The sequence below is a fragment of the Artemia franciscana genome, chromosome 12 (genome assembly GCF_032884065.1).
Source record: "Artemia franciscana chromosome 12, ASM3288406v1, whole genome shotgun sequence".
In the NCBI taxonomy this organism is placed as follows: Eukaryota; Metazoa; Arthropoda; class Branchiopoda; order Anostraca; family Artemiidae; genus Artemia; species Artemia franciscana.
In genome coordinates this window covers 22,170,827-22,188,712 of record NC_088874.1, presented here as the reverse complement: position 1 = coordinate 22,188,712, position 17,886 = coordinate 22,170,827, and the positions used below count along the sequence as shown (strand labels likewise).

At 37.6% G+C, this 17,886-nt stretch overlaps 1 protein-coding gene across 4 annotated transcripts in view; it reads right to left on the bottom strand.

Moving 5' to 3' along the window:
- The window catches only part of LOC136033860 (metabotropic glycine receptor-like), a 232,924-nt gene that overhangs the window by 106,851 nt on the left and 108,187 nt on the right, over nt 1-17,886 (bottom strand). The gene's annotated exons all lie outside the window — the stretch shown is intronic.

Sequence of the window (17,886 nt, the reverse complement as noted above, 5' to 3'; positions counted from 1 at the left end):
GGTTCAATTCTAGATACTAAAGTGTATAGGAGTGTTGTTATTGCTGTTCTGAATAAAGATCATAATCTAGTAGTCTCTAAGGTTAATTTCAAGCTGAAAGTTAGGAAGGGCAACTATCTTCCAGAAAGCTTTGTCGGTGAACTTTAGAATGAGAATTTGAGAGAAACTTTCCAGTAACAGTTTAATACTAATTTAGAGAGTTTTAAAATTTCACAATATAGAAGACAGATAGAGTAATTTTAGGAAAATAGTTTGTAAGACTGTTGATGAATAAAGAGTAGGAGGGGCTTATACCAGAAGTTCTTGAATGATTTGAATGATCATACGAAAATAATAGGTACGTAAAAAAGTGGAGAGAGCAGTGAAGAATAAAATATTATGCTGGCATGTTAATAACTTGAGAGAGAGCAATCAACCTGGTTTTATTTCAGTTAAGTATAAAAACGGGGCTACAATTACTGATAAGGAAAGAGTTAAAAAGAGACGGATTGAACATTATGAAAATGTGCTAAACTGTGATAAAATTGCAGGGAAAGATATAGAGAAGAATAAAAAGTTTTTGACACTTTGGATGCGAAGGAAAATTTATTTTTTGTGATAGAATTAGTCCCAGTACTGATAGGATTAAAAAATTATGAGCCCTCGGGTGTTTATATTGTGGTAAATAAGGTTCTTAAAAATGTAATTTTGAGGCTAGAAATAAGCCACTGAAGATCATGAATAGGATTTTGGAAAAAGAGGAAGTCCTTAGCCGTTTGGGAAGACTCTAATTAAACCTCTCTCTAAGAAAGATGATAAGAGAGACTGTGGTAGTCATAAAGGCATTAGACTGGCTTCTGTAAGTAGCAAATTATTTATTATGCCGATACTTTTTAGATTTAGAGATGCTGTAGATAAAGTTTTAAGAGAAGAAACAGTGTGATTTTAGGAAGGGTGGAACAAGTGTCGTCAAAATTTTCCCTCTTCTATTACTAATCAAGAAGAGTAAAAAAAAACACCTTATAGTGCGGGTGGAAAACACCAAAACACTTCCATGTTTGAGGAAAGTACTAAAATTGGGTGAAATATGCTTTCGAGCATGCTCTTTAATATGGTTTGATTATGTAAGCGAAATTTTTCCTCGGAACCCCGCTAAGTGGCATGAAATCCAAGGTGGCAGACGAAAATATGAATTTAAAGACATGGCCGTTCAAATAGGCTAGTATGGGGTAATCGATGAAACAGGTTCCGAATATGAGCTTAAAAATAACCTAAATTGTACCGTAGTTCCGCTAGGTGCCTCAAATTTAAGATGGTGGTCTAAAATATGAGTTTATCAAAATGAAAAGGAATGACGGCTCAAACAGGCAGTATGGCGTAATCGATGGTAGAAGTTCCGAATATGAACTTAAAACTAACTTAAGTTGTACCGTAGTGTTGCTAGATTCTTCAGGCTCAAAATGGCGGTCAAAAAATACAAGTTTTGTTAAAACAAGAAGTAAGGACTTCAAATGAGTGGATTAGGAGCAATCGATACTTCAGACTCTGAAAACGCATGTATACGCACATAAATATACTTTAGTTATATGGTTTATGTACTTGAGGTCTAAAGTTAGTTGACCCTTTGATCTGCTTGGGGCCTAAACTCGAAAATGGCGCAAAAAAGTGCCAGTTTCCTGAATCGTGCGATGTTCAGAATCCCGATATAACAGGCTGGAGTGACGTAATCAATGCATCAGGTAAATATCCTTCTGTAATCCCGACATCTGCCTAATAATAGTACAGTCTGTACTGGACAAATTGTCTAAGTGTGAGAACAAGACGCGTCCAATTTATTGTCTTTGTTTACATATGCTAAACCAAAATCAGTTAAATACTTGTTAGTTCTTCATCTCATTATTTATTATAAATGAATAAACAGAAGCAAAATGGACGGATTAAAGCATCTAAGAATTATAATTTTATCAGGAACACAAAGAGACCAAGTGAATCATATGGTAAAAAAAAAATAAACACATGTTCAACAATTGGAGCACTTTGACTTGCACCAACATAGTGGGCTACAGTTAAGGTCAAATTTTATGCAGTGGTATCTTCTTTCTCACCCTTTTTTGTAATCACAGCACACTGTCTTGCGACAGACTTCCGACACTGGCGGAAGGGAGCCTAACCAATTGGGAAGCCACTTCTCATCGGTCCCTCTGACCAAAGCAAAGTCAGATTAACTAGGAAGGTGGATGTTGATTCCAAGCTGCGACTTTACCTTTACACATGACCTGACTGTGATGCAGCTCTAAGGATATGTTGTGAAAGTGAAGCACTAGCTTAAATAAGTCTCTGCACCTTCTTGTTCGTTTGTCGTAGATATGTTTCTTTCCTAAAGTCGTTCACGTCGTCGCAGTCTTGTTTTACGTTGTATGTCTTCATGACAAAGCGTTCAAGGTAGTGTACTTGCAGTTCTGTCACTTGGGAAGGCTGGTTTGTCGGCTGAACGAAACTCTCCGTCTTTCCTGGCATATTTTGCCAAGTCACAAAGAACTGCCTCTTTGAGTGGTGAATAAAAGAAGAAACCATATCACATCCTTTAAACTCGTAGAAGAACAAAAGTGCCTGTGATTTCGTCGGCCCATGCGATCAAATTAATTCATGAATGGGAACGTAATTAGGTTTGTACCAACACTAAACGCAATAAATAGTTGGGATACTCCAATGCGATCAAAGAATAAGTTCGCAATCACTAATCATGTCTGTGTCCGTCGTTTGCGTGAGAATCGACGCATGTCCTTCTAAGATTCTTTCACAAGCATGAAGCCAAGGCGGCTGTCAGCCTCTTTCTGTGAACATAACTGGACGAGGTTCTGCTCTTCGAATGCCTCGCTAGCTATGCACGTGTTTCTAGTAGTGCAATGTACTTGTTTCGACGTTGGAGACCTTTTCAAGATAGCATGGAGCAGCAGGTTAAACAAATCAATTTTGTATGCATCTGCTTACCGGAAATCTTTCCACTTCAATGGGATTTGTGCGTTCGTCATATCTTTTAGTCGTGAACCCTTGCCTCTCTGACTTTTGACAGGCGACTTTAGGCCATTCAATCTGTAAACATCGAATACGAGGTCAAGTCTTTTGACATATTTTAGCTGATACTCTATTATGGGAAAAACACGTTTTCTGCATACTTTACGAAGGTGTTGGAATTCTCTTGGCTCAGCGTTGGCACCACAGCTCCGTCTTTCATTTCCACTGTAACGATTGAAACGCTAAGCTCAGTAGCTGCGGTTAAGCTGATTAAGATATCTGCAAGTTCAGCCTTGTTGCAAACACGAATTTGGCTACCAGACGTCAAAGCCGATGGATGCTGACTGTTTTCGTGTTCGTGTTTGAAGAAGGCGTCGATGCACATCTCAGCCAATATTGATGCTTTCCTCAAACACGGAAAAGTACCGGTATTGTTTGACATTTTTCGTCCGCACTATTGGTCCTCGGTTAGATAGATTATGAACAACTGTTTGATTCAGCTCTCAGAAGAGCTGTAGCAAAGGTATTATTCTTGTATGGTGTACCAGACGAACACTTTAAGTCATTATTTCTATGTACGAGAATTACATTGCTGCGGTTCATTTTTATGAACTTAGTCTTAATGATCCCAGCAAAGACAACATGATAAACACAGAACGAAATGGGGAAGTAAAACTCTTTAGGACTTAGACTATGCTGATGATTTAAGCATCCTAGATGAAAGTGTTACCAAAATAAATAGACTTTTAGAGGTTTTTAAAATTAAGAATGCAAGAATAGGGTTGAAAATTAATATTAATAAGACTAAGTTGCTAAGGCTATGAATAAGTGAAGATGAAAAGGTAATTATGGGTAACGACAAGACCAATCCAGTGGGCAGCTTCACTGAACCAGGTAGTATTTAATAATAGCTAAAGCTCGGGGTGTTTCTTCTTCACCGTTGAAAAAAATTTGGAAGAATAGGAAGATAAATCTACGAACTAAGATTAAAATATTGGAAGCTACACTGATGACTGTTGTCTAAAGCATGATTCTAAAGCATGAACATTCCAAAAGAAGGCAGAAAGATTTGCAAGATGTTTTCCAGAGAATTTGTATGTGGATTGTCTTAGGTACCCGATTGATTGGTCGTATTTCAAACAGTAGGATTAAAGAAAACTGTGGTTCAATCCCACTTTCTAGGGCCATAATGAGAGAAAATTTTAATTTTAATTAAGAGAAAATTAAAATGAATTTTAAAAAGCAAGTTCTTTTTCAACTTAAAGTAAGAAGCAACAATAAAATTGAAGCGAACAGAAAATATTCTGTTTATGAGGTGTTACCCCTTCCTCAACCCTCACAATTTACAAAAATTTGACCTTTTGTCACAATTCTTTAAGAAAGACTCGTCAAACACAAGGGCTGTTGAATTTGGATAAGAAATAAATGTAAAGAAATTTAAGAATTTGGCCTAGAGATCGAGGGTTATGGAAGGTAGCCCCCCTCGTATACTGAATAATTTCTGTTCATTTTAAGTTTTATTTTTCACTTCTCTTTTAGTTGAAAGAATTGTTTTTCCTATTTAATTTAGGTAAGGTACAAAGTTTTTATTTCAGGTTGTCGAAGATATAATCCCATGAGATGTAGAATCCCGGTATTGTCTGACCTCTAACAAGCTAAATTTTGGAACTGGACAGATTTGTTTTGTCTCTTTAAACTGTAGAAAAAAAGCCGAAGCGGTCCTCATTTTCAACCTAGGAGGGATAAAGTTGCCCAAATCACCCTAATAGTCATTTTGACTGAATTTAACGTACTATCCCTATTAAGAGTAAATTAAATCAGTCTTTGAAAGAATTAGGGGGAAGAGGAAAATAGTACACTATTTTCTCTGTTTTAAAAATTGAAAAATAAGTGGTATTTTCTAACCATAAAATTTTCATAACTCCAAAAGAACTTTTCATAAGCGTTTCCAGACTTACTCATTCGTAGAAAATATCACAATTTATCTGTTTTTGGTCCCCCAACTATCACGGATAAGAAATATACTAAAATATCAATAATGCTCCATGGCACAACTAACCCTAACCAAGATCTGAAGAAATAACATGTAAGGTTTTTCGTGGTCAAGAAGTTTTTTTTTCTTCAATGATCTTCCACTGATGATGGCCATAGAACTTTTGACAAAACTTTTTACAAATTTGGATTTATTTTAGCTATCCCACTGCCTTAAAATTCCCGTATAAGAAATGTACCCTTTCTTTACTATGAAAGGAAGTTTATTCTACCAGGGAAGGAGAGAACTGTATTTGAGACATAATTTTGCAGCATAGTAAACGAAACTATTTACTTTAAATTCTGGTTATTTTTACCTTTAAGAAAAAAGAAATGGACATATTTTATGGAAGTATATTCAAGTTTTGTTTGATAAGGGAAAAATACCGGGTTTTTCGTACTTTCCTCATTGATTCCTAAATCCTTGTAATTTAAGTACTACTGATTGATTTTTTTTACACAGATTCTAGTACTACTACTACTACTATTATTATTACTACTACTGCTGCTACTACTACTGCAAGTATTTCTACTAACACTACTGCTACTGCTGCTACTACTACTCCTGGCAACAAATACTGCTACTATTGTTGCTCTTGTTAGCTCTGCATACTTAGTTCGAGGATTAACTATTTCTAGTTTGGTCCAAAATGGATTGTTAAAAGAGCCCGGTTTGTTTAAACATGTCACCGCTCGTTCTTAAAGCTTCACCTTACTATAGTAATCTTTCTTTTTTTATGACCCTATTTACATTTTGTAGGGCTTATTGTTTGGTATACCGTCATTCAAACGAGTACCTAAGCCATCCTAATAGTGGTCCTCTAGAAATCATCCAGTATGTCTTTTTCAATCTTTCAAAGCACCCAGATTTAAGGGCTATTTTTCTCCATTATTATCATTTTAGTACAGTATCCTATTCTTATTTTGAACACTTATCCTCCTATTCTTGGAAACTTTTTCAACGGCGAATTTGTTTTCTTTTTTTCTTTCAATACTGAAAAAATTTCTTTCAATTGTCCTCATTGATTAAGAATATACACTTTCAATTACTTTCAATAGCTTCAAAGATTACTATTTTCTAATAGTTAGACTTTGTTTTTCATTCTTTATGCATTTGCCGAACTTTAGAGAACTTTCATCTAATTCTCACTGGAATCAGTAAATATAGAAAAATCCTAAGACTTGGTGGAAAATCGCATATACTTTGTGAATAGGGATTTTATATGTATTTATTTGTGTAGAAATGATTATTTATTATCCGATGATGGGAGTTGTTATTTCCCCAACATTGGAAAAATGAAACGAAGAACTTCATAGGTTTCCACCTTTCCTACTTTTTTACGGACCATTTCATTCTGGCTCTTAGAAGAATTAAATTAAAAACAACAAGTTTTTTTTTCCACTGAAAGTAGGGAGCAACATTAAAACTTAAAACAGACATAAATTATTGCATGTATGAAGGGGATTGCCCCATCCTCAACACCTCGCTCTTTACGCTAAAGCTTTTAGTACTTTTTAAAATAGCTTCTTATTGTTCTAATTAAACGACCCTTGCGTTTCAGGAGTCGTTCTTAAGGAATTGGGACAAATTTCAAACTTTAGCGTAAAGAGGAGCAATGTGTTGAGGAGGGGGCCAATCCCATTCATACGCGTAATAATTTCTGTTTTTTAAGTTTTAATGTTGCTCCTTACTTTCAGTTGAAAAAACTTGTTTTTTATTAATTTAATTTCTGATTGTTTTTAAGTAATACCAGGATATCTGGCCCCACGTCCAAGGAGACCTCCTCACAAAGGTATAATCTAGACAATTCAATCCAGGTGAGAATTTAACCCAAACAATGACCTTTAACAACTCCACGCATGAAATTGAGACGGAACAGAGAAAGCAACACATTTAAAAAAAAAATTTGTATAGGAATTCTGGCCAAATTCCCCCAGTGTGTAATTTCCCCTGACAATTCCACCCCCTGGAAGCTTCCCTCCCCATATATAATTCCCCCGTGGAAAATCAACAGCAAAATATTCGGCCCTCCCACTCGAAAATGTATAAATACTTCACAATAACAATAACAAACACTATGTGTAAGAAATGGGCAAATTTTATGACTTAACGACCATTCCCCTTGGTCTGTGGGGTGGGTCATGTAATATCTAAAGGCATAGTTAATTGGCCTCTTAACTAAGATAAAAAAAAAAATGGATATCTCAAAATTTTGATTGGACGACTTTGGGTGAAAAAAGGATGGGAAAGGGGGTCATGCTGCCCTCCAATCCTTTGGATCACTGAAAAAGGGCACCAGAACTTTTGACTTATGATCAAATTAGCCCTCTTTCGATCTTCTACGGTCACAGGTTCGTTATGATCACCCCTGGAAATAAAATATTAAACACGCGCCCGTTGTCTTTCTAGGAGTTTAAAACCTCTGCAGGAGGAATCTCTTTTATGCTGAATCCAATGAAGTGATTTGCAATAAAATCAGCTGATGTTTTGGGGATGTTCGCCCAAAAAATTGGGTAAATTTTCTTAGGCTAGCAACTTTTGATGAGTACCATTAAATGTGATGAATTTTAAATTTCTTTATCAAGTATCAAAATTCAATTCTTTTGATGTATCTATTGTTATCAAGAATCACTTTTTTAAGTTTTGACTACTAAGCCGCTTCGCTCCTTAATTACAGTTCGTTATCACGTACCGTTTGACAAATTTAAATTGCTTATATGCCTGTGAAATCTTTAGTGATACTTGCAAAGATTTGGATGGTTTTAAAATCTTTAAATCTTTCGATAAAGACTTATACAATATATTCCATTGTTTAAACTGTCTAGTTTCGTCGTTTTGATGTTTTTTTGTTGAGATTTTTTATCTTCTTTTAACCAAATTCAAGAGCTGTTAAAACCCACAACCTTCAACTTACAGCAACAGGGAACTAAATTAAATGTATTTGGCTTTGTAAATTGATTAGTTAAAAAAAATCCACAAAATAAGTTTTTCAAAGAAAAGTAAAGAACTTTATTAAACCATAAAGAAGCAAAAATACAAATAATCTACTAAGCGTAAAACTACCACAAATCAGCTTCAATAGGTAAATGAAAGCCAATACTAACAAAAATAACAATAAATAACCAAGTATAACTCAAAACGAGCAGAAATTAGGATGAAAGGGCTCAAAACCCCTATGCCTTTCCAAGACCAGAACATAATTTGCACTTTACTGAAAAAAAAAGAATATACATTGTCAGTTTAATATGAATATGCTGGTATTTATTTCTTATAATATCAATGCTATTTGATTTACTGAAATTATAAAAGCGAAAACATTTCAATTTTTTTCAGTAAAATGCAAATTCAACATTCAACAGTGCAAGTACAAATTCAATAGTGCAAGTGGAATTTCAGCCATGCTGAAATAAATTGGTGTCTCCAAACTTTGTTTGGATGTTTGTTTAGGGAAATAATGGGAGGGGGGTTCTCTCAAATCACTTTGACTCGAAAGAAATGCACTATAACTTCAAATTTGAAATCAAATGAGACCCATCTGAATTTGATACAACTACTCACTCGATAGAAACCTTATATGCCCCCTTGGTGTAACTTAACCTCCTTGGCCCAGAGCCTTAGGTTGGGGGTTGTGTCAACACTGGAGGCATTGTTATATGTTCTTTGGACTATTTTAAACGAAATTGCCATGGTACAATCAGATGTGCAAGGTGAGGGGGGGACAAGTTGCCGTGTATTACTTTTAACTCATAAAAGGGAACTATGACTTCCAATTTCACGCAAATGAACCACATCTAAAGTGTATATAACCATCCCTTCCATAAGAACTTTAAATTACCTCATGAGCATAAGTTACAACCCTCGCCCTCAGACTTTGGTGGTTTGTATCAACCCCAAAAGCCTTTTTATATAGTCTTTAAATTATTTTGAATAAAATGACTGTCTCTAAGTTTTTATTGGATGCATCTTGGAAAAACACGACGTATGCGTGAGGGAGGGGGGTAACTGTGCTCTCATCATTTTGACTCTTGAGAAGGCGACTAGAAATCCTGATTGTCAATCCAATGAGTCCCCTCCCAATTATATACTACCACCCTTTCTATAAAAACCATACATGCCCCGAGGGCATAACTTTCAACCCTTACCCTGAGAGCTGCGGGGGCGGGGATGTCTTCCTCAAAGACAAAATTTCCGGACCTTTCAACTACAATGAACATAATTACTATCTCCAAATTTTGACTGGATATCTTTAGGGAAATGATGAGCGTGGGGGATGGGGGCTGGTTTCTCTCAAATCATTTGACTCTTAAAAAGGGCACTATAATTTCCAATTTAAAATCAAATCAGCCCTGTCTGAACCTTATACGTCCATCCATTCCACAAAAACCTTATATTCTCCTAGAAAATGACTTACAATCCTTTCCCCAGGCTACTGGGGGGTTGTGTCAACCTAGAGGCATTGCTATATGTTCTCTGGACTGTTTCGAGTCAAATCTCTATCTCATCATTTTAGTCAGATTAGTTTGGTGAAAAGAGGAACAGTTAGAGGGGGGGCTAGCTGCTCTTCTTAAATCGTGACTCTTAAAAGGCAGCTAGAACTTCCAATTTTCAACCAAATGAGTCTCCACTAAAATTTATACAGCCATCCCTTCCATATAACCTTACATACCCCCGGGTCATAACTTACAATCCTCGCCCCCAGGCTCTGGGGCTTTATTTCAACCCCAAATGCCTTGTTATACGATATTTGGGCTATTTTCAATAATTTCCTTAGGGCAGAACTTACAATCCTCGCCCTGAGGGGTGTGGGAGGTTGTCAGCTTCAAAGACATAAATTCAACTATGGAAGTTTCATTTCAATTATTCCAATAATTTAAATTATGGATGTCAATCCCGGATGTTTCAATTATGTTGGACAAAATGGTTTCAAAACTTTTGTTGGAAGTGTTTGGGAAAATGATGGGGATTTTGGGGAGGGGGCATTTGCCCGTCTATCCCTTTCGACTACTAAAAAGGGCAATAGTCCTCTCAATTTTCAATCGAATGAACCCTTATTGAAGTTTCTACAACAACGTTCTCTATACATAGCCTTATATACCCCAGGGGATAACTTACAAACCTCGCCCTGAGGGTTGTGGGTGGCGGGGGTCGCCATCCTCAAAGGCCTAATTTTCGGACCTTTCAAATACGTTGAAACAAATTGAAATAACAAAATTGCTATATTTTGATCGGAAGCGTCTGGGGAAATGATGGGCGTAGGTGGAGGGTTAGTTGCCCTCCAATCACTTTCGACTATTGAAAAGAGCACTATGCCTTGTAATTTCCAATTAAGTGAGCTTTTTTTTAAAGTTTCAGCGACAACTTCTTCGATACGAAGTGCCCTGGTAAAAAAAAAAAAAAAAAAAAAAAAAAAAAAAAAAAAAAAAAAAAAAAAATTGTGCCAACATCGTTCTTTACTTAGACAGCACTATTGCAGATTCGCCGGTAATGGGAGTAGTAAAACCCTGCAAAATATTACTGGTACTTATGTTAAACCTGTTACGCATAGAAGTTCTCCATGCAGGAGAATATAGAGACTGCCCTACTATAAGGCCACCGGCCATTATTAGACCCAAATATTTAATGGGAGCCATGAAGCAAAAACCTCTTAGTAATTTTTTAATTCGTTAACGAGAATGATTTTGTTAACAAGACGGAAAGATAATAGTTAACAAGACGGAAAAATATAACTCATAAATTCAATTTATTCATGAATATTCGGTTGTTTGGTATGAAGGACTTCTTAAGACATATCTATTGTCTTAAAAACAATAAATAAGAATATTGTCACTGAATCACTGATTTATATATCTCATTTACATATCTCATTATAGTTTTGTCTCAGTGGCTATATTCCTTGCTGTGAACAAACAGGCTGTATTATTTTATTTATTTCAACGAAACACATTCAGGTACGAACTTTGTTATGACACTGATACTATGCTAATACAGAATTTTAAATGTTGTTTTTATAGTCTTAATCAGCACATTAAATAAACATTTTACGTCTGTTTAGTTTTATTTTCATTATTTTAATAATTTTAGTTATCCAACCAACCCCCCGCAAAAATGTAGGTTTTTAATAGAAATAAACACGAGAGTTAAAATTATCATTGTCAAAGCCCTGTTAAAATACCTTTTATCTGAAATTTTCAGAGTAAAACATAGAATATGGATTATAAACAAAGCCTCTAAACAAATAACGAGAGCCAATAGCTCATATGGCACTTGTGACGAGGTCGGAACCTAAAATAAGACTTGGTACAAGAGTTATCGATTTTGCTGTTCGTCCAAAAGCATTGAACTCGCCAAGGCACAGAAAATCCCCCCCAACTCCCAAAAAGAGATCGAATCCGGTATGGTTATGTCAATCACGTATCTAGAACTATTGCTCATTCTTCCCATCAAGTTTTATCCCGATCTCTCCACTCTAAGCGTTTTCCAAGATCTCCGGTTTTCAAGATTTCTACTTCCCCCTCCATTCCCAATGTCCCCGGATCTGATCCGAACTGAAAGTAGAGCATCTGAGACCTAAGTTCTTTCTATATATCAAGTTTCATTAAGATCCGATCACCCATTCGTAAGATACCTCGATTTCACGTTTTCCAAGAATTCTGGCTTCCCCCTCCAACTCCCTTCAATGTCACCGGATCTGGTCGGGATTTAAAATGAGAGTTTTAAAGCACAAGATCCTTCTAGATATCAAATTATATTAAAATCTGATCACCCGTTCGTAAGTTACAAATACCTCATTTTTTCTAATTTTTCCGAATTACTCCTCACCCAAACTCCACCAAAGAGAGCGGATCCGGGACGGTTATGTCAGTCCCCTATCTTGGACTTGTGCGTATTCTTTCCACCAAGTTTCATCCTGATCCCTCCGCTTTAAGCGTTTTCCAAGATTTTCGGTCCCCCCCCCCCTAATGACACTGGACCCGGTCGGTATAAAAAAACAAGAGATCTGAGTTTCGAGCTATTTCTAAAAATTAAATTTCATTATGATACGATCACTCTTTCGCGAGTTAAAAATACCTCATTTTTTCATTTTTTTAAATTAACCTCCCCCCCAACTCCCCCAAAGAGAGCAGACCCGTCCCGGTTATGTCAATCTCGTATCTAGGACTTGTGCTTATTTTTCCTACTTAGTTTCAATCTGATCCCTCCACTCTAAGCGTTTTCCAATATTTTAGGTTCCCCCCTCAATTCCCCCAATGTCACCGGATCCAGGAGCTTGTGCTTATTTTTCCCACCAATTTTCATCCCAATCCCTCCACTCCAAGTATTTTCCAAGAGTTTATATCCCCCCCAACATCCCCTTCACCGGATAAGGTTGAAATTAAATATAAGAGCTCTGAGACATAATATCCTTCCAAACATCAAATTTCGTTAAGATCCGATCACTCCTTCGTAAGTTAGAAATACCTCATTTTTCTAATTTCTCAGAATTAACCCCCCCCCCCCCCCCCAAGAGAGCGGATCCGTCCCGGTAATGTCTATCACGTATCTAGGACTTGTGCTTATTTTTCCCACCAAGTTTCATCCCGATTCCTCCACTCTAAGCGTTTTCCAAGATTTTAGGTTCCCCCCAATTCTCCTCAATGTCAACAGATCCATTCAGGATTTAAAATAAGAACTATGAGATACGATATCCTTCCAAACTTCAAATTTTACTAATATCCGATCACTCCTTCGTAAGTTAAAAATACCTCATTTTTTTCTAGTTTTTCAGAATCAACCCCCCCCCCCCCCCAACTCCCCCAAACAGAGCAGATACGTTTCGGTTATGTCGATAACGTATCTAGGAGTTCTGCTTATTTTCTCACCAAGTTTCATCCCGATCCCTCTACTCTAAGCGTTTTCCAAGATTTTAGGTTCCCATCCTCCAACTCCCCCCAATGTCACCAGATGTGGTCGGGATTTAAAATAAGAGCTTTGAGACACAATATCCTTCCAAACATCAAATTTCATTAAGATCCCATCATCTGTTCGTAAGTTAAAAATACTTCATTTTTTCTATTTTTCCGAACTAACCGACCCTCCACTCCTCCACCCCCCAGATGGTCAAATTGGGAAAACTAACTATTTCTAATTTAATACTGTCCGGTCCCTGATATGCCTGCCAAGTTTCATCGTCCTAGCATGCCTGGAAGTGCCTGAAGTAGCAAAACCGGGACAGACAGACCGACCGACAGAATTTGCAATGGCTATATGTCACTTGGTTAATACCAAGTGCCATAAAAAAATACCCGAACATTTTGCTTTCACATCTGGAAGGCTTTATCAATGGGGAATAAAAGAGACTAGCCTAAGCAAGACATGAAGAAAGATAACGACGGAAACGCTACAAAAAAGAGAAAGACAAAGAGAAAACTTACATTTAAATATATATCCTAAAACTAGTCACAAAGCATAAGACCAAGGGTGTCTGCTATTGTAAACGAATATGTCTCATTAATCTACTGAATGGGACTATATAAATCGAAATTCAATTGTTACGTGACCTCTGATTTTGAATCAAAATCTTGGATTTGTTTTCAAAATTCCGTTTCTTAGAGTTTCGGTTACTATTGTGTCAAGTCACTTCTTACTCATAATTACTACGTGTTACTACGATCGGTATGAAATTGTTTAGGATATTAGTTGAATATTCCAGAGAATTTTGAACTAAGTAAAAAGACAGTTGGTGAATCCAGGTTGTAAAAAAAAATACATCTCTACTAATGCAGGAATAGCTAACGGCATTAAAGACACTAAAGCTAGAAGATGCGAACAATTAGAGCCTTGTTTTATAAGTCCTACTGAATTACCTTCTCCGTGGGGGCCTCCCTAGGCTACTCAGCGTATCCCCAGCTGGTGGCTAGGGGAACGTCTTAAATATATGTAGGTTGCCTCCATTGATTCGGAAGTGTGGACCAAGGTGGACCTAGCTCCTGGGGGTCCATAACTGAAACCGGGACATCATCACCCGGGGGTCATAAATACAAGTAGAGGAGAAAAAAGGCCCCTCTCATGCAGTCTGACCTGGGCCCAATAACGTTTGAATACGACCCGTCAATTGCAAAATCTTCCCCCAGCAATGGGTTAAATTGTATTGTACCGCAGGATACTATCGTGGGAGGATTCTCTTCAGGATCCTCCCAGGATTCGTGGATGATGCAGACACGGACAGCAACCCCTGCAAGTTGACAGAGAGGAGTGGCTTATTCTGTCTACTACTCAGCCAAAAAATCTTCTTCGACCTATTGATAAATTTGAAAAAGTGATTAATTATGAAAGCCAGTGCTACCACGTCCGGAGTAGCCGGCGAAGACCATACATTAAAATCTACCATATCTCTGGCAATGCCATTGTATTGCCAAAAAACCCGCCACTTGGTATGTAAATACGAGGACCCTCACTAAAGAAGGAAAAATATAATTACACTGAGAGAGATAAGCAGGTACATCTGGGACGTTATTTGTTTATCAGACACCCGACTCCCATCTCTGGTGAAGAGAAAAAAGATGACAACACCGTTATTCTCTCTGGACTTAATGATGCAAAGCCTCTGCAAGGGGTCGGCTTTTTTCTGTCCAGGAGGGACATTATGACCTGGCTGAAATGATTACCTGTCAATATTATAGTAATCCAAGCTTATACCCCTGACTCTAGCGGAGACGATGAGGACTCTGTAACTCTCTATCTTCAGCTTCAAAGTATAGTTGATTTCATCTCGAAAAAGGATGTACTCTTTGTCATTGGCGACTTTAATGCTATTGCTGGCAAGGACCACACAGGCCATGAATATGTGATGGGCAAATTTGGCAACGAGGAACTAAACAGAAGAGGGAAACACCTAATTGAATTTCCCTGATACAGGGCTTTAATCATCAGGAACACACTCTTCAAGCACAGACCCTGACGTAAAACTACCTGAAACTCCCTGATATAAGAAATTAAAATCTCATTAACTACATCCTTGATTCTAGACGTTGAAAGTCGTCTGTCACGATACGGTCACGCTAGCTGGTTGTGACTTTGACAGTGACCATCCCTTGCAATTAATAATTTCAGAATGAGACTTAAAACAGTGCCAAAGCTGTCTAGGAAGCTCCCCAAATTTTGAGTAGATCTACTGAATGACAAAGCAACTCGAACAGCCCACTTTACCACCCTATATGACAAGATCTCGGAGATGACTTCAAACTTTCCACAACCTCTGCATAGGAGTGACATTGACAACTTAATGGCTAGCACCACGTAAACGATCCGTGATGTTCCTCTCTCTACGTTAAGTGTCCAGGAAGATAACCAGTAGCCCTGGATTCCAGATGAGATCATTGACCTCTGTGACGAAAAGTACAAAGTCACCAACAAGCTTAACGGAAGAAACAGAGACTGATACTATCAACTCAAAAAGGCTGTAGAGAAAGGAATATGCCACGCTCACCGTGCCTTTGTTAAAGAAAAATATAAGTAGTGTGAAACGGCTATTAAGAAAGGAAACTCTTACTTCATGTAAAAAAGAGTTAGGGAACTGGCTAAGAAAAAGGACCTTGGGCTTGCTCTCTCTATGATGAACGCGGCAATTGCATACAATCCACAGATGGAATCTGATCTAAATAAGAGGAACACTTTGAGAACAAACTAAATCAAACCATCCTCCCTGACCCAGATGTGCTCTTCAGTTTCCTGTAATCACTACCGACCCAAGCCCGCCTCCCTTCACTCTGAAATTGAAGCAGTCATCAGAAATCTGAAGATCAAAAAAGCTGCTGGTCTTGATAGAATTCAGCCTGAACTTCTGAAAGTTAATTGTGAATCCCTCGTTGATTTTAATCATAAAATCACCAAAACTGCCTAGGAAATTACTTTTCCACGCCATGGTTCGAAGCCACAATAGTCCCTCTCTATAAGAAACGCTCAAGAGTAGTCTGTGACAACTACCAACCCGTCAGTCTGACTAGCCGTGCTGCTAAAATAAGGGCAAATGTCATGTTAGAGTGCATCCGAGCAATATACTCAGCAGTTATCCTAGAATAACAAGTGGTTTTAAACCCAATAGGTAAACGGTCAATCGGATTTTCATAGTCCGTCAGATCATGGAAAAATATCTTGAATGAAACCGCAGTATCTCGTCATAGATTTCAAACAGGCCTTTGACTTTGTTTGTAGAGAAGGCCTATGGCACGTTCTTCTTCCCTTTGGATTTCCAATTAATTTAATCTTCCTCAAGAGGGACATGCACAGGAAATTAAGAAGCTGTATTATGACTGGAGAAGGCCTCGCTGAAGTCTTTACAGCATCAACCGATGCTCTAGAAGGTTGCTTGCTATCACCAGAGCTCTGCAATGTCTTTTTAGCTGTAATCCTTTCAGTAGCTGATAGCCCATCCTGTGCCCTCATAGAAGGGGTAATGATAGACAAACTTGCTTATGCCGACGCTATAACCATAGTTTATGATTCCCACCGTTATCTTCAGTCCCGGACTGACATCATCCACGTGACAGCCAATATCTTTTGGACGGCTGTCAACACATCATAAACGATGGCCTTGCACTGCCGACGTAAACCTGATGCTCTTGTAAATCCCAGCCTCCAGCTTGAAGATGATAACATATAGTTGGTCGATGAATCTATTTAAATTGGTACCCCAATCACCTCCGACAAAAACCACTCCGAAGAAAACAAGAGATGCCTGGCACTGACGAATTCCAGCTTTGAAAGCCTTATTTCCATCTGGAGGAGCAATAACTTATCAATAACGCTTAAAGTGAGGCTATTTAACTCGCTTATCACCTCTATCATCATTTATACCTGTTAATCCAGGGCTCTAAAAACAGATGATAATTAGGCTATCGCCTGGCTACTTTCGAAACAAAATCACTGGGACGTATTGCTGGTATCGCTTATCATGATAGAATTTGCAACGTCAAGCTTCTCTGTAATCTCAATGTCAAAGTCACCATCCTCAACAGAATAAAACCGCAGCAGCTTATATGGCTAGGGATCCTACATTGAATGAATAGCATTCATCTCCCAAAGATGGCCTTTGAAGGCTGGCTTCATGGTTCTCGACCTAGAGGACGCCCCAAAGAGACGGAAGGGCAAATTTTCGTCGCTTAGCCTACCGCACCTTCTCTGCCTCGCAAAAGATAGAAGTGCATACAGGAATAGCATCAATAAAATAGTGAAAGAAAAGGCCCCAAAACGACCTTCATAACAAACTTGTAGCTTCTTAGTCCTCGGTATTAATCCAACAATCAACAATTTGAAAGGTGTCCCTGTTACATCACCCGATTATCTTTTAAAACACTGATAGAAACGCAAATAACACAAAAAGATGGGACTTGGGTCGAAAGTCAAGTCAATGTATAAATTATTAAATTAAAAGCACCGTGTTTTGAGACCAATTACATAGTGGTTGTTACTATTATTAAATTAAAAAAAAATTATTTTTCAACTGAAACTAAGAAGCAACTACAAAACTTAAAACGAACAGAAATTATTCCGTATTTGAGGAGAGATACCCCCTTCACAGTACTTCTTTCTTTGCGCTAATGTTTTTTACTACCTTAAAGAAACTTCTTATCCTATTTAAACTGCCCTTGTGTTTCAGGAGTTGTTCGTAAAAAGTTGTGACAAAAAGTCAAACTTTAGCGTAAACAGTGAAATATTGAAGAGGAGGTAACTCTGTTCATATAAGGAATAGACTCTCTTCATTTTAAGTTTTAATGCTGCTCATTACTTTCAGTTACAAAACTTGTTTTTTATATTTAATTTGCAATTTTTTGTTCAAATACTGCCAGGGAATCGGCCTCCCACTCCACGGAAAATGTCCTCCC